A 26,936-nucleotide genomic window follows, 5' to 3' on the forward strand; every position below is an offset into this window, starting at 1 on the left:
TTTCCAACTTAAAAAATGGGATTTATAATACTCACCTGGCTAACACCAGGTGGCAACCATCTGTTCTGATCTACAGTATTGTGATACCCCCCGGGGACACTAGAAATAGGAATACTCTCCTGATTTTTTGACACATCATTCAATTAGGAGTGTTGCTAGGGGGAGCACCTAGTTTCCCTCAGGATTCTTGCACTCCTATGATTGACAAGCTGGAGCTTAACAGTGTCACCCCTCCAGAGGAAATTTTTGGCTTTTCTTTGACTAAGTCCCAGGTCTAATATTTGAGATATTCTATAGGACCCTCTGTTATTGTGACAGAGTGTGAGAACCAACCCCAGCCCCATTGTTTGAGTTATTATTCGGCCCAAGATTTTAGATGCACATATTTAATGTAATGCAGAACAAGAAGCACATAACTTTTTTTGTGGATGTGTCTGAGCATCAGCCAAACTATCCAAAAAAAATGTGTGAGAGAAATACAGCTTGAGTCCTCATCCAATACCTATTCTATGAACAAAATAGTTAGAAAATACAAATAAAATAACAAAGAAAAATCATGCAGCAGATCAATTTCACTATTTTTTACATGCAAGAACTATTTCTCAAATTCTCAGAAAATTCATATATCCAGGAGAGTGAGGGTTTTAACTTTAGCAATATCAGTTTCTGTGATACAGTGAAGATACAGATTAATATCCTGGCTTTGACACTTAACCACCCCTGTTATCTGGAAATGGAATGGAATAAGAATTTATTAAATATCTACTATGTACCAGACACTGCTGAGAACTTTACAGATATTATCTTATCAAATCATTACAACAATCCTGGGAGTTAGGCGCTCTTATTATTCCCATTTTATAATTGGGGAACTGAGGCAAATAAGAGATTAAATAATTTGCCCAGAGTCACATAGCTAGTGAATTTCTGAGGCTGAAACTGAACTCAGGTCTTCTTGTCTTAAGACCCAGGATTCTATCTACTATACCACCTAACTGCTCTCAGTCTGGGCTTCATTTTCTTCATCTGTGAAATTAAGGTGTTGAACTAGATGGCCTCTCAGATAACTCTGAGGTCTAAATCTATGATTCTAATGTTTACTTCAGAGTGTTCACAGCATTTCATGTTATATAGCATTTTTGTTCTTTAGTTAACTGTCTTATTTGAAGTCTCCAGAGGTTGCCAAGTTTGTTCCTCTCTGGATCTCCTATTTTCTCCTTAAACCCAGTGTCCTGTTTTTGATTGCCTTCCTTCCTTCAGAGAGATCCTACTTGTCACTTCCTCAATGTCTTAAATTGTTCTTAGTGTCCTATACCATTTCTGCTTCCTTATATTGTATTATTAAATAGTTAACAAACACTTTTAAAAGTCCTAGAAATAACTTTTTAATTTACTCTCATGTTTCTGCTACAAATGACAGGTTTCTAATGATGAGACCTAGCAGATATTTTGAACAACATTTAGACCTGTATCAGATGCCTTCATATAACATAAAACTCCAGGATACAATTTGAAAAATTTCTCATATCTCATATAATTTCACTTCATAATATCATCCAGGATGCTTTAACCAATATCCCTTGCAATCACATAGGTGCTAAAGCTCAAATATATATAGTTATATATAATCATATAGAGTTGCATATATAGTCATATATACATATATAATTATATGTGGTTATATATAGTAACATATATACATATATATAATTAGACATATAATTGCATAGTTATATATATGATTATATGTATTTAGTTATATATCTAATTATATATATATATAGTTTTCTCTACATATAGTTATATATGTAGTTTTATATATATATATATATATAGTTATAGTTATATAATTACAGTTATGGGTCAAAGAAAAGTAGTGGAGTTTATCAGAGTTCTTGGAAAATACTGAACCTTCTCAAAAAATAACCTTTATAAACTTTACCCAAAGACTGATATAGCCTCAGTTCCTTCCAGTCCTGTTCTTTGTAGGTAGTACTACAACCTAGTATTGTTTCCAGTAGTTCCTTCTCCATCTCTCTGCAGGTTTCAACTAGTGTTGTTCACTATCTCTTTTCAATGCCTCCCAATCAATAATCTTTGCAATCTGTTTTCTTGAAGAAAATCTCTGATGTCATCTGCTCCTCTCACTGTGGCAGAATGGGATGGTTCTTTTTTTTTTTTGGCGATAAGGGGGGTGGTGTTGCTGATATAGTTCAAAAGAGAGACAAGAGCAGGATTCTGCTGCCTTTTGCTTGTATTGTAGTTCCCTTGAGGTTATGACTTCACACTAGCTTTTGAATAGACTTTGTCATTCACTTTGGTTTGGATCCTGGTGAAGTTTACTACCACTTATCCTTTTTCCTCCCAGGTGACATGTTTCTAACACATCAATAATTCCTGCATTCTATTAAGATTTACAGTACATACACACACGCACACGGGTGCACACACACTTGAACAGAAAATTGTTCTTCTGGTGCCCAATGGGTGAAGTTATTAAAGTTATTTAAGGCTGCTTCCTACCTACCCAAAAGAAAGAGATATATAATTCCCTTTTAAATTATAATGATATTAAGCTGAAAAGTTCTAATTTTACTTTATACTCATACAGTTTTCATTTTAATGTTCCAGTAGAGAAATATAACTCTAACCTTAGAAAAATGTTTTATTAGATTGCAAAACCAATTCCACAGTTTACTTTGTAAAGGCAGAGACTATGTCACACACATTTTTGCGTCCCCAAAACTCCCAGGATAGTGCTTTGTACAGTGAAAGTACTCAATTACCATTTGTTAAATACATTGAAATATTTAATTGGAGTGAGGGAAAACTCCTTATTCTGTTCCTTGCTTAGGATTTAGCTCTTTACTCACCAAACAGAAAGTTAAATAGCATAAAGGCAGGAGCCTTCTACATTTAATCACAGAATAGTGAAATTGGAAGGGATTTGGGAGTCCATTCAGTTTAATCTCTTCATATTGTTCATGAGGGAACTGAATGAAGTCCACTAAAGTGAAATAACTTGCCCAAGATCAATAGCCAGCAGGTAGAAAAGCTGGGTTTAGCACCCAAGTCATATTTTAATCTTGATTAGTGGCATTTTAGAAATGAAGAGATAATTGTACAGATATGTTAAAATAATCTGGTCCGTGATACACAGTAAACTAGAAATTCTTTAAAAGATTTATTATTGCCAGGACAATGAGTTCTTCCATTATCTCTGTTCCCCTTCAAAACAACAATGTCATATGAAGAGTTGTAAAAATGATGTTACAATAAAAGTGACTGACTTGATGTTTTCCTTCCTCTAGCTTCATTTTCAAGAATTCTGTTTTCGGTAGGGACCAGGTGCCATATGGCAGTGCAGTTCCATGCTGTCAGGATATGAAACTGTGGTGTTCTACAAAAGTCCCTTCACCTCATTAAAGTCAAACAAAGGTCTAAAAATAAGCTCTTTCCTGCTCTTTCTTCACTTTCTTCCTTCATTTTTTAGAGAAACTCTGGAGACAATTGTAAGCCTGACAGTTTCTATTGGTAAAGTAGAGAAAACAAAAGCTGGAGAGTTCAAAGGGGGAAAAGAGGAGAAAAGTGATAATGGTACCCTAAGAGGGAGACAGAAACTCAAGCTTACTGGATTGGAACCAAAACTAGGGGAACATGAACTTGTTAATGAGCTTTAGAGCTTACTGTTTCACATTCTGGTTTTGTTCTGTAAGAGTCACCACCTCCTGGAACTGCAGGTGCTATTTCAACAGCAGTTTTAGTTAAGTCGACTGCAGCTACTTTCTAAGGAAATTGAATAGCATCAGACACCAGGACAGAGATGCTTTTTCTTTTCTCATATCCCCACAATGTCTAAAGAATAGTGCAAAATGTCTCTCTGACAGAGCAGGCCTTCCATATGCTATGATTTGAGAAGCACCAGGCAAAGCTCTCTTGATCAAAAATAACTTCCCATTGACCCTGCCATAGCATCTGAAATTCCCACATTACTCATTCTTCTTGACAGTATGGTGTTATGGAAATAGCCCCAGACTGAGGGGATCTGGGTGTGAGTCCTAGCAAAAGCATTTACTAGCTATGTGACAATTTCTCTGGGCCTTAGTTTTTTCATCTGTAAAATTAGAATATCCAGCCCTGCTTACCACAAATAATCATGATAAAGATCAACTGAGATAATGTATTTAAAGTATTTTGCAACTCTACAATGGCTATTTATCTATTTGTGGAATTAAGTCCAGCTCCTTCAGGTTAGTGAGGCAAGTAAGAGATTAAGTGACTTTCCTAAAACTACTCAGTTAGTAAGAAGCCTTTATTGTCTTATCCTCTATTCTAATACATTGATCAGATTAACTCTAGAAGATCAGAAGATCTAAAGAAATTGGGAGCCCGAGTGAAACACCACTGTATTGGTGGGAACAAAGAGACATGGTAGTCAACAGGTAGACTGAGGAAATCTGAAGCTTCAGAACATACTATAGTGGGAAAAGTCCTGTATTTGAAGTCAATCAATCTGGTTTAGAGTTTCAACTCTGCCCCTTTCAACCTTTATGACTTTAGGAAATTTATTTAATCTCTTGGTTACATAAGACCTCAAATTATATCATAAAACAGTAATTATTGGAACTTTGATTCTATTCAAAATATAGAAAAGTAAATGAGTAGACTAGAGAAATAAAAATCAGGATAAAACAAATTAAATACAAAATCAGTTGTTCACTATTTCCTCAACTGCAAAATGAGATAGTTGGACCTTTAAGGTCACTATTTTCCTTTTAAGTAAGTGTTACCATTTCCATTTTACAGATAAAAAACAAAGTAAGATGCTACAAAAATGGCAGAGGACTCATCTCAGTCTGTTACCGGAAAGAGGTAAGACCTATTTTCTTACACCAGACAATTCTCAGATATTCTCAGTCCTTACTCTTCCCGACTTCTTTTGCACATGATACTATTGACCAGCACTTCCTCTTGGACTCCCTCATCTATGGGTTTGGAGAACTAAGACAATTACCTGGGAATGAAATTTGCCCCACATCACAGTATGACTAGAGATAGTACTTGAACTGCCATCTTCCTGACTTTGAGGCAAGATGTCTATCTCTTAAGTAACCCTGACTCCCTAGCAATGAATATTCCTCCAATTGCTTAAGTAATAGTCTTCATTTACTTTTCTAAAGGATATTTTGTATGCTAGCTTTGGCAATAAGAGCTGAGAAAGAGATTAAAGGAATAAGAATAGGCAATGAGGAAACCAAATTATCACTCTTTGCTGATGATATGATGGTATACTTAGAGAACCCCAGAGATTCTACTAAAAAGTTATTAGAAATAATCCACAACTTTAGCAAAGTTGCTGGTTATAAAATAAACCCACATAAGTCATCACCATTCTTATATATCACTAACAAAATCCAACAGTCAGAGTTACAAAGAGAAATTCCATTTAAAGTAACTACTGATAGTATAAAATATTTAGGAATCTATCTGCCAAGGGAAAATCAGAAACTTTATGAGCAAAATTACAAACCACTTTTCACACAAATTAAGTCTGATATAACCAATTGGAAAAATATTAAATGCTCTTGGATAGGGCGAGCAAATATAATAAAGATGACAATACTACCCCTAATCTATTTGTTTAGCACTATACCAATCAGACTCCCAAAAAACTATTTTAATGACCTAGAAAAAAATAACAACAAAATTCATATGGAAAAACAAAAGGTCAAGAATTTCAAGGGAATTAATGAAAAAAAATCAAATGAAGGTGGCTTAGCTGTATCAGATCTAAAATTATATTATAGAGCAGCAGTTACCAAAACCATTTGGTATTGGCTAAGGAACAGATCAGTGGAGTAGGTTAGGTTCAAGGGACAAAACAGTCAACAACTATAGCAACCTAGTGTTTGACAAACCCAAAGACCCCAGCTTTTGGGATAAGAACTTACTGTTTGACAAAAATTGCTGGGAAAATTGGAAACTAATATGGCAGAAACTAGGCATTGATCCACACTTAACACCATACACCAAGATAAGGTCAAAATGGGTTCATGACCTAGGCATAAAGAATGAGATTATAAATAAATTAGAGGAACACAGGATAGTTTACCTCTCAGACCTGTGGAAAAGGAAGGAATTTATGACCAAAGAAGAACTAGAGATCATTACTGATCACAAAATAGAAAATTTCGACTATATCAAACTGAAAAGTTTTTGTACAAACAAAACTAATGTAGACAAGATTAGAAAGGAAGCAATAAACTGGAAAAACATTTTTACAGTAAAAGGTTCTGATAAAGGCCTCATTTCCAAAATATATAGAGAATTGACTCTAATTTATAAAAAATCAAGCCATTCTCCAATTGATAAATGGTCAAAGGATATGAACAGACAATTCTCAGATGAAGAAATTCAAACTATTTCTAACCATATGAAAAGATGCTCCAAGTCATTAATTAGAGAAATGCAAATTAAGACAACTCTGAGATACCACTATACACCTGTCAGATTGGCTAGAATGACAGGGAAAGATAATGTGGAATGTTGGAAGGGATGTGGGAAAACAGGGACACTGATACATTGTTGGTGGAACTGTGAATACATCCAACCATTCTGGAGAGCAATTTGGAACTATGCTCAAAAAGTTATCAAACTGTGCATACCCTTTGATCCAGTAGTGTTACGGATCCCAAAGAGATCATAAAGAGGGGAAAGGGGCCTGTATGTACACGAATGTTTGTGGCAGCCCTCTTTGTAGTGGCTAGAAACTGGAAACTGAGTGGATGCCCATCAGTTGGAGAGTGGCTGAATAAATTGTGGTATATGAATATTATGGAATACTATTATTCTGTAAGAAATTACCAACAGGATGATTTCAGAAAGGCCTGGAGAGACTTACACGAACTGCTGCTGAGTGAAACGAGCAGAGCCAAGAGATAATTATATACTTCAACAACAATATTTTATGATGACCAGTTCTGATGGACCTGGCCATCCTCAGCAATGAGATCAACCAAATCATTTCCAATGGAGCAGTAATGAACTGAACCAGCTACGCCCAGCAAAAGAACTCTGGGAGATGACTAAAAACCATTACATTGAATTCCCAATCCCTATATTTTTGCCCACCTGCATTTTTTATTTCCTTCACAAGCTAATTGTACAATATTTCAGAGTCCGATTCTTTTTGTACAGCAAAATAATGGTTTGGTCATGTATACTTATTGTGTATATAATTTATATTTTAATATATTTAACATCTACTGGTCATCCTGCCATCTGGGGGAGGGTGGGGGGTAAGAGGGGAAAAATTGGAACAAGAGGTTTGGCAATTGTCAATGCTGTAAAGTTACCCATGTATATATCCTGTAAATAAAAGGCTATTAAATAAAAAAAAAAAAAAAAAACGGGGGAGAGGAAAAGGGAAAAGAAAAAGAGTAATAAGGGAAGGAAGGGGAAAAGACTCAAAGGGGGGGAGGGAGGGATTATAAAGAGGGTAAGCATCGTGTAAATAAAAGGCTATTAAATAAAATAAATAAATAAAAATAAAGTATATTTTGTAATTGAATTTCTACAAGTCTTAAAAAGTTTTTCAATAGATTGCATCTCTGATGTTTTGTGTATTTTATAGATCTATTCACTGGGATTTTCTTTTCTATAATTTTTTTATTTTAAAAATATATTGCTATATAGAAATATGAATGATTTTATGGATTTGTTTTTATATCTTGGTAATTTACTGATTGTATTAATTATCTAAATTGGTTTCTTTACTGATCATATGATAATAGTTTTAGAACTGGAAGGAATCTCAGAAACCTTCAAGCTCTTTTTACAGATGAGAAAACTGAAATCTAGTGAAATTCAATGATCTGACAAGATCATTCAGGAGGTAAGTGACACAAGACAGACTGAAATTAAGTCCTCTAACTCTAAAGTCAATGCTTTCTCCATAATATCACATTTTTGAGATTTTTAAATAAACTACCATGTTATCTGCTAATAAGGATGATTTCATTTCCCCTTGAATCTTTTTTTTTTTAATCTTAATATTTTCACTAGCATATATATATATGTCAAAGACACTGGGGAACTGAATAATTCTTGTTTTTCCTTTGGGAAAAACTTCTAATGCATTTCCATTTCAAATAATCCTTGCTTTTGTTTTTAGAAATACATATTTGGCATATTAAACATTCATTTTATGTACATCTTCTTCGTGGTTTTTGAACACAAAATATGATTATTTTGTTAAAGACAGCCATTTTTAAAATCACTTTTTTTGTTATTTATATTTTTAGTTATTTTGTTTTCCTAATGTTATATCACATTTGTGTCTCTGTTATAAATCCATCTTGCAAGCAATTTACAAAATATATGGCTATTGTCTTGGTTGGTATAATTTTATTTGAAATTGTTGCATCAATTAATATTAGTGATATTAGTTTATAGTTTCTCTTACCCTCTTTTTTGTCATTATAATTACTATATTTGAGTATACCAATAATGATCACAAAAATAGAGATATATTACTAATATTAGATACTAGTAATAATAAATACAAATATGATTAAAACCCATAGATGAAAACAAAGGGAAATACAGAAGAAAAAAAGAGACAATCAAGATGGCTTTAAAACTAACATGTAAAATTCATTATATATTTTAGGAAAAAGCAAGCAGTATGAAATGGAGATTCCTGGCCTTATGTAGAATTCTCTTTTTTGTTCTGTTGCATGTATTAAAATGATGCAGTATTGGAATGTTTAGAGTCAGCATTTTTAAAAATTGTTTTTAATTTTATTTATAATTTCTCTATATTTTTCCTCTTTTATCTGTTTTCCTCTGGTTTTTAGTTTTTAAAGTTTTATTAATTACATACTCAGTTCATGAATCCTTTTTTTTTCCATTTTGTGAACAATTTATGATTTCAGATATATAATTTTTCAATGAGATTTGTTTTTGCTGAATTCTAACAATTTTGGTAAGTTAATTATTGTAATAATTCTCTTATAAGTAGCTGCAAACTGTTCCCATAATGTGTTCTTAGCCCATTCATTATTCAGAATTATTAAAAATCTTTGCTTGTCATTCTGGTTTTTTATTGGTTTATGACTTCCACAGGATTTGTTTAATATTTCTGCCTTTTTGCACTTATTTGTAATTTTTTCTGTGCCTGAACACATAGTTTATTTTTACAAAGATATCAGTAATGTTAAGAAACATACATATTCTTTAATTTCCCATTCAGAAGTTACCATGGATGTCCAATCTAAGTATTCGGTCTAAGTTGTAAATTTTCCTTTTTGTTTGTTCTTCTGTTATATTCATCCTTCGTTATTTAAAAGGAATATTAAAATTTCCTACAATTATTATTTTATTTTTGCACAATTCTACTCATTTCTCCTTTATGAATTTGTTGCCATACCATTTATTAATGAGGCCCAGCAGGGGTAATGTAGGACTGATCTTAGAGTAAGGGAGATATTATTTTAGAGAATAGAATTTGGAAAAAAGATCTAGTTGAAGGAGAGACAATGTTTGAAAATATGTCATATAGAGGAGGAAGTTAAAGGACAACTTTACAATTAGAGCTTAAGTTCTAAAGCTCTTTTTGAAGAAGAGGGAGCTAAACACTCTAAAGACCACAAAGCTTCCTCTCTTCAAAAAAATGATAGAGAGCCATAAAAGCTCTCTATCATGTGAGAGAAGCGTAGTGATAACTGATACAGAAAACTAAGGCATCTATTTGTTGATATGATACAATCAGTAGAGAACTCTATTGTCTTTCAACCGAAGATTTATTAGAATGGATGACATCCATCCCTTTCTAGTGATTTATGTGAGTAGAAATGATCTTGCTAAAAGGAGCATGGAAAGTATTAATGAAGATTATGTAATAATAGGTAAGAATCAAAATCATAGCAGCACAGGTTATATATTCCTCACTCTTATATCCTGAAAGCAAGAGGTACAAGAGAAAATTGAAGTTAGCTGGAGTTGGCTTGTGCATGCATAGAGTCCAGGAACTGGAGTGAGGAAGATCTGAATTCAAATGTGACCTTACTAGCCATATGACCCTGGGAAAGTAATTTACCTTCTAGTGTCCCAGTTTCCTCAACTGATTAATAAATGAGGGTAATTATAGGGTTGTTATGAAAATCAAAAAAGATATTTGTAAGGTAGTTGGTATAGTATTTGACATAGAAAAGGTACTTAATAATTTTTGTTCCCCTTTCTTCCTCCCCTTTCACACCCTAACCCTCACTCACCCCCCAAAAAACCTGGTTTCTGTTTATTGTATTTATATTTCTTGGATGTAGTTTAAATAAAGGGGATAGATGCTTGGTTATGGATAGAATACTTCTAGATGGAATAACCTAATAAAAGTTAGTAAGAATGAATTTGCCCAGTGTTTCCAGAACTACAGATTGAAGAAGGAGAAAACTGCCAGCATATATCTTCAAGCTAATTGTCAAAGAGAGTAGTGACAGTAAAGGAAGAATAACAATTGAGACTTACAAAAATTCATAGGAGACACCATTCAATAAAGGAACCAGTCATAAAAATTGTTTGCCTCCAATTTACCTCCAAATACTCCAAATTTAGACAATAAGTAAGGAGAAATTGTTGAGATAAAACTCATCACTATGCTTCCAAGCACTTATTGAGTGCCTTCTATGTTCCTGGCACTGTATTCAGTGCTAAGGATGGATACAAACAAAAAGGATGAAATAAATAATCCTTGCTTTTAAAGGTTTTACATAATAATAGATGGTCTGTGATTGTAACATGAGTATATGAGTATGCTTTTTTCAAAAGAAAGAAGACAGGTAAAAGAAGGTGGAGTGCGGTAGCACTTTATATTAAGAAGTTAAATCTGTGTGAGGAAATATTAAAACCAAATGACTAAAGATGATGGAGAGTATTTGGATGAAAATCAATAAAGAGTGAACAAAACTGTTTTGTGATTGGAGCATACAGGAAATAGAATTGGAGAACAGATAATGAACCAAGGACAGAAGCATGTTATAGTAGTAATGAGAGGAACTTTAATTACACAGTCAGCTGCTGTTCTTTTCTTTTGGCCAAAAACAGTAGCTAAAAGTCTCTTGACTTGCCATAGTGATGATTATATCTGCCAAAAGGTGGAAGAACCAAGTGGAAATATTCTCATGGATATGATTCTCACTAACAAGGAGGAATTGATTGCTAGGGTAAAAATAATAGGAATACTGGGGGGAGTATGTAGAGAGGATATCTGGATAGTTTGTTGTACTAGATTTGGGGAAAGCAGATTTTTTTCCTTAATAGTATTTTATTTTTCCAAATATATTTAAAGATTGTTTTCAACATTCATTTTGTAAGACTTTATGTTCCAATTTTTTCTTTCTCTCATCCTTATCTCCCTTCTCCCTAAGACAGCAAGCAATCTGATATAGATTAAACATGTGCAATCCTTTTAAACATATTTCCACATTTGTCGTATTGCACAAGAAAAATCAGACCAAAAGGGAAAAAAACCATGAGGGAAAAAAGCCAACAAATAAAAAATAAAGTGAAAATATTATGCTTCAATTCACATTCAATTCCCTCTGTGTATGAAGATAGAATTTTCCATTCCAAGTTTATTGGCATTGTCTTGGATCACCACCTTGCTGAGAAAAGCCAAGTCCATCCCAGGTGATTATCAGTAGAAATGCTGCTGTATCAAAGGGTATGCACAGTTTTATAGCCCTTTGGCCAAATTATTCTACAGCATGGTTGAATCATTTTACAACTCCACCAACAATGCATTAGTGTCCCAGTTTTTCCACATCCTCTGCACCATTTATTATTATCTTTCCCTATCATTTTAGCTAATCTGAGAGTTGCAAAATGGTATCCCAAAGTTGTATTAATTTGCATTTCTCTAATCAATAGTGATTTGGAGCATTTGGAAAGCAGATTTCACAGGAAAGATAGATAGAATTATATGGACTGAAAAGCTACAGGCAAGTTAACCCATGAGAGATATTCTTAAGAATTAAGTTCTGAAGGGATTTGTGTCCAGAGAGTCATTTGAATTTATAGAGCTCTCACCAATCAAATGGTATTTTTAAAAGAAATGTATAGAAAGTGTAAACAAGGTCAGAGAACGAAAATTGAATATAAAAGGATGTCATGATACTGCAAAAATGATTCCAGGAATGCTCAAACTCAAAATAAGCAGAGGCTGGTTAAGGAAATTATTATATTAAAAAGCAAAACAATTATATTGGGGGGAAATGAAGTACAAATAAATGATAGGAAAGATGACATGATGATAACTGACAATAGAGGGAAGTTAGAATTACTAAAATTGTATTTTGCTTCTGTTTTCTCTGCTAAAAATATTATTACTGCACTGGAAGTATCAGGACAAAAATTAATTGGGATAAGGAACAAATAAATAAATAAATAGGCAATAAATAAATAATTGAATGAATGAAAGAATAAATAAACAAATGAATGAATGAATAAGGGTGATTAAATAAATAAAGATAAATAAGGAAATAAGAGAGCTCCTAGCTTTCCCTTGGGGATTCAGGTAACCTGAATCACATTCCTGAGTGCTAAAAGAGCTGGTAGATATGATTGCTCATGATTATCAATAATATTTGAAAATAGGAGAGATATGACAACATTCAAGAATGTTAAAGGTTCACATTTTCACAAAAGGGAAAATCAGAATAGAGCATAAAAAACTATATATAAAAAATTGTAAAGTCTTTGTAGATTTTCAAGTTCTACATAGATGTTAACTGCAATTATATAATTATTGGCACGTAAATATTTTCCTATTTTGCTTTTCTTTTGATACTTTAGTCTTTAGTACACACACACACACACACACACACACACACATACACACACAGGCACCCCACACTATGCTCTCAAATCTACACATAACCTCTAGAGTAATGCTCTCTGTTAAATAACTTAATAGAATGAACTTTTGCCTCCTTTTTAGGATCTAAGTGTGTAGAGTTTGTGCAGGGAATGTAGTCACCATACATGCAACATAGCCTGTCAATTTGTTTTTGTTTTATGTATGCAATAGATTAAAGGCAGCAAAGTGGGAGAATTCAACTCTCCAATGCTAATATACATAGTTTTTACCTTGTGCCATGTTTCTGTCTTATATTGTTGATGTAGCTTAAGTTAGTTTATTTTGAGTGGATATTCTTTTCTTTTTTTGAGATTTTTGGATTCAGGGAATTATGCTGAATATAATTACCCTGCCATCTTGCTGACAATGTGACCAAGTCCAATCTTTTAGGGAAAAAACCCAAAATTAAAAATAAAAAACTTTTTAGATAGAAAATAACATATATTTAACATTATCTCAGGTTGCTACAGAATCTGTTATCTCTGCTGCTATGAATTCTAGATCATCCTGTATTGAATCACAAATTACATAATATTTTCATGAGTATTATCCACCCTTAATGTTTTTATCTTATATTATAAATACTTCAGTGTTTTTACCATTATTTTCATGCCTTTTGCTTCTTCAACTGTATTTTATTATGCCTTGCAACATTTAGTGGTTAGAAATAGACATTTTAATAAGTTCTTCTCCAAATCTCTTATCTGTAGACTGAATTTGAGTTCTTCTGTTCATTGGAGAATGTAAATTCTTGCCTCCAAGGGGAAATAATTGTATCAAGGAGGCTAAAAACATAGGTATCTGGGCATATGAAATAATAGCATTTTGAACTAAAAATTAAGGAAATTAACATTGCTGATTGATTGACAATATGCAATATCTTAAGTTCATGATAAGTCATTCTACTCATTTTATAGATGAGAAAACTGAGGAAAAAAAAGAAATGGAATTTTTTGCCTAAAGTCACCATAGCTAGCTTGCATCAGTCCTAAGTCATTTGATTTACTTCAACATTTCATCTAAAAGTGTAAGTTCAACAATAAGGATGGGCATATTTATTCTGTTATAGCCACATAATGATACACTTTTCAAATAAAGGGCAAATTTTTTGTTTAGGGAATAATGTGTCAAGGATTTCCTGTTTCAAATTAAATGAAAATGTTGCAAGCTCCATGAACTCTCAATGATGTATTTTCTCCTCTCTCTGGAGCTATGAAATTGCATTGATGACTACATTTGCATTATGGTCTTTTATGCATATACTTCAAATTACAGTTTTCATATATCCCTCTAGGTTATAATCTGAGACCACATAGTTTCAGATATGTCTATATGTAAATTTATATGTTACATGTATATAACTATTATTCACACATAAATTTCAATACTTATAGACATTTAGGATTTCACTGATCTGAGTATATTCTCCATCATTTGGAATTTCAACCCTTCCACAAATTAATAAAGGTATCATAAATTGCTTTTGTCTAATGTCGTGGAAGTCAACCTTTATGTGATAAGGCGCTTCAAATCTGTTTAGACTGAGGTTTCAGCAGACACATACTCTATCCATTGGCCCTTTATCCCCAAGTCTTATTCGAATGCCTCACAGTGGCATAGAAGTGATACTAGGTTTTCTAAGACTTTGATAGAAGAGTATATGCTGTAATGGGTCCTTATTAATCTTGAAAGATTCTGAGAATGGGTTTATGTGTATTTAAAAATAGTTTGATGGTCTTATTGAACTGTGATTTCATTAGCATTGGTATTCCATGAATATTCATATTGCAATCCTGTGTACTTTCCATCCTATGTGAGTTTTGTCCAGATTTTCCCATAAGACTTAAATGGAGATTTTATTCAAAGCGCTTCCTTTTGTTTGCTTAGAATATCATGAGCACTAGTACACTGATTTTGAAACACTCAACATAAGGTTAATCAAGAAGTTGATGATTATTTTTTTTTCTTAAACAATTTACAAATAACATTAACTATGACAATCTGCATTGTGGAAGGGGTTGTCCACATGGATGAAATTGCAGCATTTTGAAATATTTATAGATATATGTGTCTGCATATATATAAATAAATATGTAAATAAAATAAATAAAATATTTATTGTAAAAAAATAAATAAAATATATAAATAAATGTTATTTAGCCAAGTAATAATAACAGTAACAATATTTAAATAGCTGTTTAAGGTTTTCAAAATACTAATACATATGTTGTCTCACTTGATCTAATGTGGTAGATGCCATTATGCTCATTTTATAATTGAGGGAACTGAGACATTCGGAGTTAAAGTAGCTTGTTTGTGGATACACCGCTAATATCATTTTTAAGAAACTTGTAATGTTATTGGATAGATAGCATGTATATAAATACATGAAATATTTAGATACCAATATAATATAGATATGTTCAAAAACTAAATTTCCTACTACATTTCTCTTTTTAATTACTCAATTGAACATGTAAATTCTTAGACTCTTTAATTCACATCTTAAATTTTAACACATCTATTGTGTATTTCTCCTCTCATTGTCTACTCAGATATTTGCATAGTACATATATTCTCCTTCCTCTCCTTGAGTTGTATAAAGGTATTCTCATGCAACAACACCACATTTCTCCCTCTATGCACATCCCCTGATAGATAGGTTCAGAGATTGATCACTGCTCGGTAACAGTGCTGGAAACGGCTGCCAGTTGTGAAGAAGAATAACAACTGGCAGCCATTCTGATTGGTGCTGGCACAGAATTGTTCTTATGAGATCCAAATGCCTTGAGAACCAAATGTTCCTGTGATTCAGGCTTTCTGCAGCCAACAAAGCTTAGGTCAAAAAGCTAATTGGCTACTTGAAACTTTGCTTAGATATCTTCAAGAGAAATTTTTTAAAAAGAATTGTTTTTGTGAACACACACATGCATATACTGATGGAGAGATGGCTAAACAGATAGATGAGAAAAGCCAAATGGTTCTAGAAAAAAAATTTCTTTTTGAGGTGTATGTGGGGGGGAGGGTTTGGTAAGAAGTAGTTTTTGATAAAATAATGTAAAATGTTTTTCTGTTGAAACTGAAACCTGAACTAAATATATTTCTTGCAAGGAAATATGAGTTTGCATTTGAGATAGACAATCTTGCTAATTTTAATTGTTGAAGACAGAATGGATTCAGGCAAAAATGAGTATTTCAGAGAATAGTTCAGGTGTAACCAGTATAGCTTCATAATTCTATATCAATAAAATATTATGTCCTGAACACTATGGGATAATAGTGTCTGCCATGGAAAAGAAAGCTTCCCTCCTTTCCTTTCCTCATTCAAACTCCAAGGCTGTAGTGATCCAGGTGACAATTAGGGAACAGTACTGTTCCAATGGTATTTGGCTTTAATGATGGCTTTAATGACTGAATGCCCTTTCAGATATGGCACGTTCCATGAGAGAAGGACCCAGGAAAATACAGAACTTCCTTCCCATCATTAAAGGGCATCTAGTCAGCACTAATCTCTGTGTGGTGCTCTGTTGGGTGCCACACAAAAGCAGACCCACAGACATACTTCCCACTGTTCTTTAAAGCTGACAAACTCAAACAGGTGACAATATAGGGACCAAATGATAACAAGAGAAGCAGCCAAGTAGGAAATGATACATAGGAATTAAAGTAGAAATAAAATATAAAGTGAGAACTAAAGGGATGTTGAAAGTGATCATTTAGAAATCAGTGAAAGAGATAGTGCCTCTAAGTAAGATGCACCATTCATATGTTAAATAGACATCTCTTTAGGGCCTTATGAATGAAGTAGGATTTCCAAAAATATAGAAGGACATCAAAGGAGGAGCCTGATAGATTCTGAAAGAATGTCCTGAGGCATAATGTACCCATTGGAATCACTGAGTCATGAAGAGAAGCATCAGGCACTGGGGACAGAGTGAAGAAGGGATGGATTAGAAAGTATCACAAGACAAAGGCAGAGTGTGTGTGGGGGGATCTTTTCAGAATATAAAGAGCATGATTTTTCACTTAAGGATTATGAAAAAGTAGTAGAAAATCTCGGTAATGCTTCCTGACTGGACCCTTTGTAAATTTAGATGAGTATCAACTGTCTCAAATAGGCAATAAAATTGGTGACTGGAGCCAACATTTTCACATTCTGATTTTGACCTCTATTGTTAGTAGATTCATTACTATAGTATATTATTAGAGCATGGAAAATAGGGATGTATTAATGGCAGACTGAGATTTTCTTCCCAAATTAAACAGAATTAAAAGAAAATTGAAAAGATGAAAGAATGGAAAGAAAATTGGGCCATTCTTTAAATCATTGTATAAAGAACAAACTAATTCATGAATTTGTCTATTTTAGCTCAAGAATTTCTCTCCAACTAGACATACATAGCAAGGCAAAAGTAGTCCTTGCCCTTAAAGAACACATATTCTAATGGGGAGACAACATATAAATAATCTAGTACATACAAGATCTATATAAAATGAGATTATTTGAGAGAAGGTTTTATCAACTTCAGGTACAAAGAGGCGTCTTGTAGATAATGATGTTTGAGTTATTGCTGTGTTATAAGAGACCCTATGAAGCCAAAATCACAGAAGGACAAGAGCAGGAAGGAGTCTGGTAATCCAGGAGCTTGGATGGGAGTCAGAAAGTAGACGTAAGAGGAAAATCCTGGATTGGAACTGAGGTGGGGATAGATAGAAGGGAGATGCCCATTACAAAGAAAAACCTGGAACTGTCTTAGCCTCTGGACTCTAAGCAAGTGCTGAAGTACCTAGGATCTTATTTGATCAAGTGTAGCATGGAGTACCACTGAATAATAAAAATTGCAGGTGATTGTGGATGTTGGGAGTTTGCAGTATGTTGCCAAAGTAGTGGCACAAATAATAATGAATGAAAAGGAGAAGGGTTAGTTATATAGTAAGAATGGGGGAGAACTACAAATTTCACTGGGAAATACTTCAATTGCATTGACTAGATCTTTTGTGGAGAATTTATTGGAAGACATGGACAAGAATCACACAGGATGAGAAGTTGCCAACAAGTTGCAGTTTGTTTTACTGGTGACATATCAAAAAAATCACAGACTTGGAAATGCTGAAGTTTAAAAGGCAATTCATGTGACTGTAGACACATTCACATACTTGAAAAGATATTGGGTCACAAATTGTGGAATCACTAGATCTCTGAAAAACCAATTCCTCCAACCTATACCAACACAAGAATCTTCTCCACATTATACTCAAGTTGTCACTCTTTTGTTGAACAGCATCCCAAAGTAACATAAAATTCAGTAAGTTTCCCCTACAAAGTAAGTCTTCAGATAAAGGAAAGTTGGATGATCACTTGTTGGCTTTGTTATATAGTAGATTCTTATGCCCATATAGGTTAGATGAGGTGGTTGTTAAGATTCTCTGGTATTCTGATTTTATATGTATGATGTCTTGAAAAAAATTAGATGCTGTTATGGATCGTTATTATGGAACCAATTTTCATTCTTAGAAAAAAACAGGAGTCAGTGTCATCTACCTCTGACTCAAATCTGATATTATTTCTCATTTTCTTCTAGACATTCAGATTTGCTTTTCATTAGATCAGAATTTTCTTAGGCGAATTCAAGGATAATAAAGAAGCATATGTTTAGTTCACTCTTCATATGTTTTCTCATTATTGTGATTCCTTTCCTTGCTTAGCAGTTTTTATCAATAAAAACAGACATTTTTAGCTTTCCATTTCCATAGTGTCATTATTGACATTGACAGCTGCCTAACAGTCATGTGAAATATAATTGCCTAAGGAAGAGTATTTTATGACCAATTCCTTCTCTTTTATATTAAAAAGAAATTAGACAAGCTGACTGAGCTATAAGCTTCTAAGTTTTATGTCAGTTCAGGAATTCTTTTTATTTTTTAAGAAATTGTATTTTTTTTTCTGTATCTGTCAAGGGAATTTTTTCCCTCCTGGTTTTATTAATGTCCCAAGGATATTAATTCATTAATTTTGACTTGTCCTAGAGATAACCTTTGTCATGATATTCTAGATCTTGCTTCATATTTCATTACCCTATAGGTAAAAACCTGTACCCCTCTCTACCGGCAATCAAGTGTTGGGGTAACTTCACCCTTAGCACATTTTCAAAGATTGTCCTTTCTACTTTTGTATCTTTAGTAGACATGATGTAGGTTTCTATTTTTTAATTTGACCTCTACTTGATCAAAATAAATTTCTTTATGAAGAAAATAACTATTTTTGGAGATGCTTTGTAGAGATACAACATTTAACTAAGATACACTTCTTACCCTCCAGAAATTTAAACTGTTCTATGGGTTAAAACTATGACAGGCAGCCATAAAATACATCACATGGCAAAAGCATTAATGTATTAAATTGCAGTTCACTATGAGTTCTGAAGTCACTCCCTACCCAAGGGATCAGGAAATGTTTTCTGAAAGAAAGAGTTAAAGGGGATGGAACCAGCATTTATTAAGCTACCAATATGTTCCAGGTACTGTGCAAGATACTTTATAAATATTATCTCATTTGATACAACCACCCTGGGAAGTAGGTACTGTTATTATCCCCATTTTATAGTTGAGAAAACTGAGGCAGAAAGAGCTTATGTGATGTGTCAAGAATCATAAAGCCTATCAGTGTCTGAGGCCAGATTTAAACTGAGTCTTCCTGATTTCAAGCCCAGCACTCCATCCACTGTGACACCTAGATATCTCTGGTCCTAGTTATAGAAAAGAATATAAAAAATAATGAATAGGGAATAAACCCATTTATTTAAGGAGAAAGCAAAGAAAAATCAGAGAGGTTATGCAAATTATAAAATATCAGAACATTATCAGAGTGGGAATGAAATAGCTTAACAGAGAGGCCCCAATCTCATCCAAAGGGAAATTCCTTGAAGTATCTTAGGAAACAAGATGAGAATCAGAGTCACATTGAGGCATTAGCTCTCATAGATTTATGCTGTTTTCCAAAGTTTTTTGCTTGTCTGTTTTTCCCATGGTCCTGGAGTTGGTCTCCAACTACCGAGTCTAGAATCATGAACATCTTCTCTAAAAATAAGAATAAAGATGTTGCTCCTAGCTAAAGCTCTATTATGATTGCTGTCCCTCACATACTAATGCAACAATAATTCATTATTCTTTCCACCAAATTGGAAGACACATGAGTAGTAGTATGCTAAATACCTCAGGCTTGAAACCTGGTTTACACTAATAGCAAAGAAAAACTTAAACCAAAATATACTGATAGGGGCATCTAGGTAGTGCAGTGAATAGAACACCAGCCCTGAAGTCAGAGGACCTGAGTTCAAATCTGACCTCAGACATGTAATACTTCCTAGCTGTGTGACCCTGGGTAAGTTACTTAACCCCAATTATCTCAAAAAAAAAATACACACACACACACACACACACACACACACACACCACAAACCACATCAGATACAAAAAACATTCTATTCCTGTAATTCCCTATTTCTTTCCTGAGAAAATAGGAGTATGTTTGGTCAACTTAACCAAGACTGATCTAAATTCAAATATCTTTCAATGTTAATTTCATTTACATTATAGTCATTGTACCTATCATTCTACTGGTTCTGATTTTATTCTTCATAGATTTATGGAGGCTTTCTATTGTTTCTCTGTCATCATTTCTTATGAAATATATTGAATATATTTTGGAATCATTCTAAAATATAAATTGTCCCTATATCTAATAACTTCTATTTTCTTCTTTAATATACGATCCAGGATGGAATCTGAGTCACTTGAGCCCAAAGCTGGGCTCTTTAAATTCTCTTTAAAATTAAAAATAAGTATCACACAGAGAGGTACATGGTGGATGTTAAGAAGATCCAAGGAATAACCAAAAGGAATGCTGAAAAGCAAGAATAACTGATACTATTTGGATTTACATGATAGGAAAAAGATGGGCTACAGAAATGGGAAGGGCCAGGAATAACAAATAATCAGCTAGGGCATTCTACTAGCACCCAGGAAACTGAGAAAAACCCTATGACATTGGGTGCACTATTTTATCAAACTGATGAGAGGAAAAGGCCAAGGTTGGGTAGACATGGATGAGTTTCAATCTGCATCATTGGATGCTACTCATGTACAGAGGAAGTATATAAGATGGAAGCAAAAGCAGGTAATATAATGTGCATATTAAAGTGTGGTATAATTTATTAAAATAGTGTCAAGGTGCCAATGCTCAGAATGAGCTGAGTTTGGCAAGGAATATCAAAGTCAACAATAAAGTCTTGTTTTGTTTTTGTTTTTGTTCTTAAGATGTTAGATGAATATCCAATTAAAAAAAATAGAACTTCTGCAGTAGGTAAGGTAATAATAATTGTTGTTTCATTAGCATCTTGACTCTATGTGACCTTTTTTGAGATTTTCTTTGCAAAGACATTGGAGTGATTTACCATTTCCTTCTCCAGCTCCTTTTATAAATGAGTAAAGTAAGGCAAAAAGGGTTAAATGACCTGCCCAAGGTCACACAGTTGCTGTATATCTGTGGCTCGATTTTTATGTCTGCCTGACTTTAGGCCCAGAGCTCTCGCAGCACTGCACCAACTAGGTATTCAAGGGTAATGAAAATAATAGCAAAGGAGAGAGAAGGTATAGCTGCTCAGTTGTTATTTTTCTTCTGTTTTCTCTACCAGGGAGAATGATATTTGTTCAGGAAAAGAGAAACTAAAATTGGATAACAGGGACTTGAAGGAATAATTAAGGAGACAATAAGAGAGCACCCAGCTGGTCTGGATGAATTCTAGTTGACTGGTTTAAACTGGTAGGTATGAATTAATAAATGAATGAGTGCATACTTGGAACTAATGAGTGAATGAAAAACTATGTAGCACTTATTATTTCAAATATCTGGCTAAGCATTAGGAATTCAAATAGAAAAGTAAGATAATCATTGCTCTCAAGAAACATATTCTAACAGAGGAAAACAACACATGTGAAAGGTTTCAGTTTAAGTCAGATGAAAAGATCCCATGGTCCTTAGAGTACAATCAGAACACAGTTGGTAATATATCAGCATCATCTTTAATTTCATTTGCAATGATAAAATCTCACTTTCTGACATTGAATCATTTGACAGTGTCAAGAACTTTAAAGGTGAAAACTTTTTTCCCTAAGTCTTCAGTAGTTGAGGCTGCAGCATCTACAAAAACTCTTAGCCGACCATATCTCCATGAAAGTTGCTTCCAAAAATGATGGCTGGACTTAAAACAGGATCATCTGGGGGAGGGGTACCAATACTGCCAATACTCTTGGTCTTACCTGTCCAGTGATGGTAATTGATCAATAACTGGTATAGCATTCACTAAGGGACGTGGGGACCTGGCTAGAAGAAGGATTAATGATTTGGGGAAACTTATTTCCAACCCTCCTGGGTTCAGATCCTTGCTCTCTCTCCATCCTGGACCATAGGTAGAAATATTTGAAAACTCAAAAATAAAAGGAAAAATAAAAGGATTGAAGAACAAATGTGTTAGTATTTTAAAATGGGGAAAGAAACAATTGGCTAATTAGCTTCATTTATTTTTTGGTGAAACTCTATATGTATTATTAAAGGGAAGTTTAATAAACATCTAGAAAACAAAACAATGATTACAAAGAACCAGTATTATTTCATTAAGGCTAGGTCATACCAGACTAACTTTAGTTCCCCTTTTTGACAGTGTTGCTGAATTGGCATAGCAAGGTAAAACAAACTTTATCATTTGCTTAGATAACAGCAAAGATATTATTGAGTTAAGAGCCAGAACGGTAAAGGATCTTATGTTCATGATATACGAAAATTGGTTGAAGCAACTGAGGATAGTTAAGTAGAGATGAAAAATAAAATCAAATTGATTCTACCTCACAATTGATTTCATTCTGTATCACTACTGATACTTGTATAACTGCTTAAAGCATGTTTTATTGTTTTTAAGTTTCTAAGTTCAGCTTTCCTGTAAATTGCTCATCTCTATGTTATAGTTGAAAGTTGTTTTTCTGTGAAATCAATGGTATATTATGTCAAGTAAATCTGTTATCTCTAATCCACTAGTAATCCTTCAAGGAAGTCTACTTTGTGATCCATATGCCACTAACTAAACCTTGCAAGGTGGGTATTATTAATCAGTAACAAGAGGTGATTGCTAGCCCCATTTACTCGATCTTCAGCCAATTATATTGTTTTTCCTATCTATGGTGTTCAGAGCTTTGTGACTAATCATATTATTTTCCCCATCAGAGATGCTGGCTTTTATTTTAGATTCTAATTCTTTTCCCTATGAAAATGATTTTTAAGCATTACTTTAAGGTCTTAGCCGAAGAGGCTGAGAATTGATTTATTGGCAAATTTATACTTTGCTAATAAATTAATTATTCTCAGGGCTTTGTGCTCTAGTTTGCCTTAATTTCAATCAGGACAGAGGTGAGTCAGAGAATATATGATAACTGTTATTTGAAGAACTATTGTGTAAAAGAGTTTGGACTTTTCTGTTTGATGTCAGAAGGCAGAACTAGGAACATGGGTGGAAGCTGAAAAGAGGACATTTTATGCTTTTTGCAAGAAAAAAAAATCTTTTAAGTAAGTAGACCTATCAAAACAAAAATTGATTACCTTAAGAGATGCTGAGATTCTCTCTAATTTGAGATTAGTTGATCAACTATTGGGGATTATAGAGGAGATTTTTTTTTCAAGCATTGGTTGGATTAGATGGCTATTTTAAAACATGAAATTCTATGATTTCTCATTAAAAAATACATACACATAAAAAGAAAAAAAAGAAAAAAAAAGAAAAAGAAAAAAAAAAGAAAAAAAAATCATAGATAAAAAAAAAATACATACACAAGGCTTAGAGTCATAGTAAATAATCCTTCTCTGTTATGACATTGATTTACAGTGCAGAGGGATATATATAGCCAGTCACCAGTCTAAAGGAAGAAATACCCATGAGTTTCAATCATGAGTGTTTCTTCCTCTAGCGTATGGTAGCATTGGATTAGATAAATTCTGAGATCCTTCTAGCAAGGAGTTTTTTTTTTTTGTTTTTGTTTTGTTTTGTTTTGTTTTTGTACTCTCTTATCTATTTGGTAGAACTTTACTGATTGGAGAAGTTTAAAATCTTTGGTTGTAAGTGACTCATGTCTCCTGGATTAAATGAACAGCAATGAAACTGAGCCTTTTTAAGAAAGCTTACCCCATTCCTCCTCTTATCCTATTTAAAATCATGCAGAGAATTGATGGCAGAATTGAGACTAGAACCTATAACTCCAGATTCTTAATTTGATATTCTAAGATGTACTTGTCTAAATTTTCTAAATTTAAATTGATTTTTGTTGTTCAGTTGTATTCAACTCTTTATGACCCTATTTGGTGTTTTGTTTTGTTTTGTTTTGTTTTGGCAAAGATACTGGAGTAGTTTGTCATTTTCTTCTTCAGTATATATTATACAAGGAAATCTACTCCTCTCTGCAGAGGAGTTTCCTTACTTACTAAATGGGAACACTAAAAATATTTAAACTAGGTGCCTTACTAGGTCATTATGGACATTAATGTATATAATGCATGTGAAAACATTTATTAACTATAAATCACTATGTAAAATCTGTGCTTAATCTTTATTATCATTGCTATGATTATTGGTGATTTAAATAATAGATTATTCCATTTGAAAAATAGCAATAATTATCATAATTCATCAGGCCAAAGTGAATAATTCATTTTGGGGCCTGAATTAATTTGTTTGACCTGAAGTGATACAATGAACTGGATAACTATCAAATCTCTCCTTCACTTTATATTGTGTAGATGGAATCTCATGCTAGGCTAAATCTAATTCTTTAATATCAACTGATCTTTTCACTAATGGTTAATCGAGGGCACAGGGCAAGAGGTGAAAGATAGTTTCTTGGGTAGTACTCTTAAATAGTTTTCTATTCAACTGGGAGGGTTAACAGAGAATCCCCAGAGCTACCATTTCTTACCCATTACAAGAAGAAAGAAAGAGGGAAAGACTTAACATAACCTGCTCAGCAGGAAGCTCAATTTTACAGTTTTAGAACAGCATAATTTTTTATTTTATATTAGTCTATCATATCCAACCCTTTCAAAAATAAAACAGGAACAGCTTTAATGCAATCTGTGTTTACTAATATGAGCTAATAAAATCTCATAATATTATTTTGTATTGCACTAATGGGTATTGCATTATAGTATATTAGTTAAATCATGCATTATTATGGTATTTGATGTGCTGCTCAAAGTAGAAACATGCATAACAGAGCAGTAGAGATGAATGGGGATGGCAAAAGAAGTGGACTATATAAAGGATTTATTTGTGAACAGAAGGAGAAAGACATGTGGGCCTCTAGAAGGTTTGGGAAAATCTGATCTTGTTTGAAAGAGGAATGTAAATTTCTTTCGCTTCTGAAGATACCCTCCCTCTTTCCCTCCCTATATTTCATTCCTCCATTATTTTCACAGTCAATCTTTTATTTTGGCTATTTGACAAGCCTAATATCTCTTACTGAATTGTAAGCTCCTTGAAGGCTCCCTCTAGACATGCTTTATTTTCTGTATTCCCCAAGTACCTAGCATAATGTCTTGCTCAGGGTAAATGTTTATTGAATTAATAGATGACTGCATTAAATAGAATGTACTTTACAACCATACGCAGAATCAGCTCCATGATTAAGCAGATTAAGCAGCTGTGTATGTGATGTGATGAAAGGCCTATCTTAAATTCTTCCCTTGTTTTGCAGTCATAATCTTAGACGCTCTGTGATTGGAATCATTCCTTTGCCTTGAGGTATAATCTGTTATTTCTAAAGTGTATGACATGAATCTATCAACACTTGTCATCATCTCACACCATCAAATAACGTGGCCCCAATAGAATGGGATACAGGACAATTAAATTTTGATGGTTATGGGGAACCATAAAATATGGGGTGCTGTGTTTTACAGTATTATTAAATTATATGGGAATTTGCAAGACAAAGAGAGAACTATGTGGATAGAAAAAGTTAAGGAAAGCTTTATGAAGGAAGGAAAATTTGAGTTGATTTGGAAGAATTGGCTGGATTTGGATAAGTGGAAGGAAAAGAGATGGGCAGCATAATTGTAACCCAACTCTTCTCATTAGTAGAGACTGACTACGCAGTGCTCCAAATCTATCTGAGGTAGTAATTCTATACCTACTGAGAACTTGGGAAAAGAAAGATCCTAGTCTTTTTCCTTCCAGCTTCAAGACAGAAGACTCATAGTTCCAGATTCTCTTCAACTCCCTGAAGGAAGAGCAAGAATCTGAGAAGAAACTAAGATATAAAGGAGCTTAAGCAAGCACCTCAATTGGTTCCTATTCCCAGATCTCTATTCTAGAGACTATAGGTAATATCCCTGTGGGTGATACTGGAATTCTTCTTGGTTGATCTGAGAGTTTTCATTCGCTATGTATTAACTATGGAAATGGCATTTGATAAGAAGAAAATCAAGCCTTGGGTACATAGATTGGGTTCCTTCTTCCTCATTAAGGTTTAGCAATGAGGAGCTAGGCTTGAAAAAAAAATGTTTTTCTTATGCTAACAATATTTAAGGTAGCACATAGATATAATTCTAACTTGGTAACTCCTTCCTCCAAGAGGAATAGATTGGCCAGCTCCTGACCCCAATTTTCAGCTTCCCCTGGTAAACAAGATCAATTTACCTTGGGAAAAAATGAAGAAAACAGATTCTGAATATATTTATTAATATTTCCTTACAAGCAATATTTAGAAAGACCCATGTAGACACACATATGGGTACCACTTACCACACCCTCAAATATGGAAAGGCAAAGAGTTTAAATCCTTCTAATTGAGGAAAAGAGAATGGCTGCATATCTTTACTCAATAACTGGTAGTCTTATGCAAATGAGACCCAGGTTTCCTAGAAAGAAAACTGAAGGAAGTACAACATGTTATTACTTCTCACTTTTGGAAATCTTTGAAAGTT

The 26,936-nt window shown here is 33.5% G+C and overlaps 1 long non-coding RNA gene across 1 annotated transcript; it reads left to right on the plus strand.

The window, feature by feature from the left end:
- Nucleotides 1–4,804: 4,804 nt before the first annotated feature.
- On the plus strand, nucleotides 4,805–26,328 carry LOC116419664. Its single transcript, XR_004229939.1, has 4 exons — nucleotides 4,805–4,872; nucleotides 21,607–21,734; nucleotides 23,004–23,060; nucleotides 26,188–26,328. It is a non-coding gene; the product is annotated as an uncharacterized LOC116419664 (long non-coding RNA).
- The last annotated feature ends 608 nt before the right edge of the window (nucleotides 26,329–26,936 follow it).

The sequence above is a fragment of the Sarcophilus harrisii genome, chromosome 5 (genome assembly GCF_902635505.1).
Source record: "Sarcophilus harrisii chromosome 5, mSarHar1.11, whole genome shotgun sequence".
NCBI classification, from domain to species: Eukaryota; Metazoa; Chordata; class Mammalia; order Dasyuromorphia; family Dasyuridae; genus Sarcophilus; species Sarcophilus harrisii.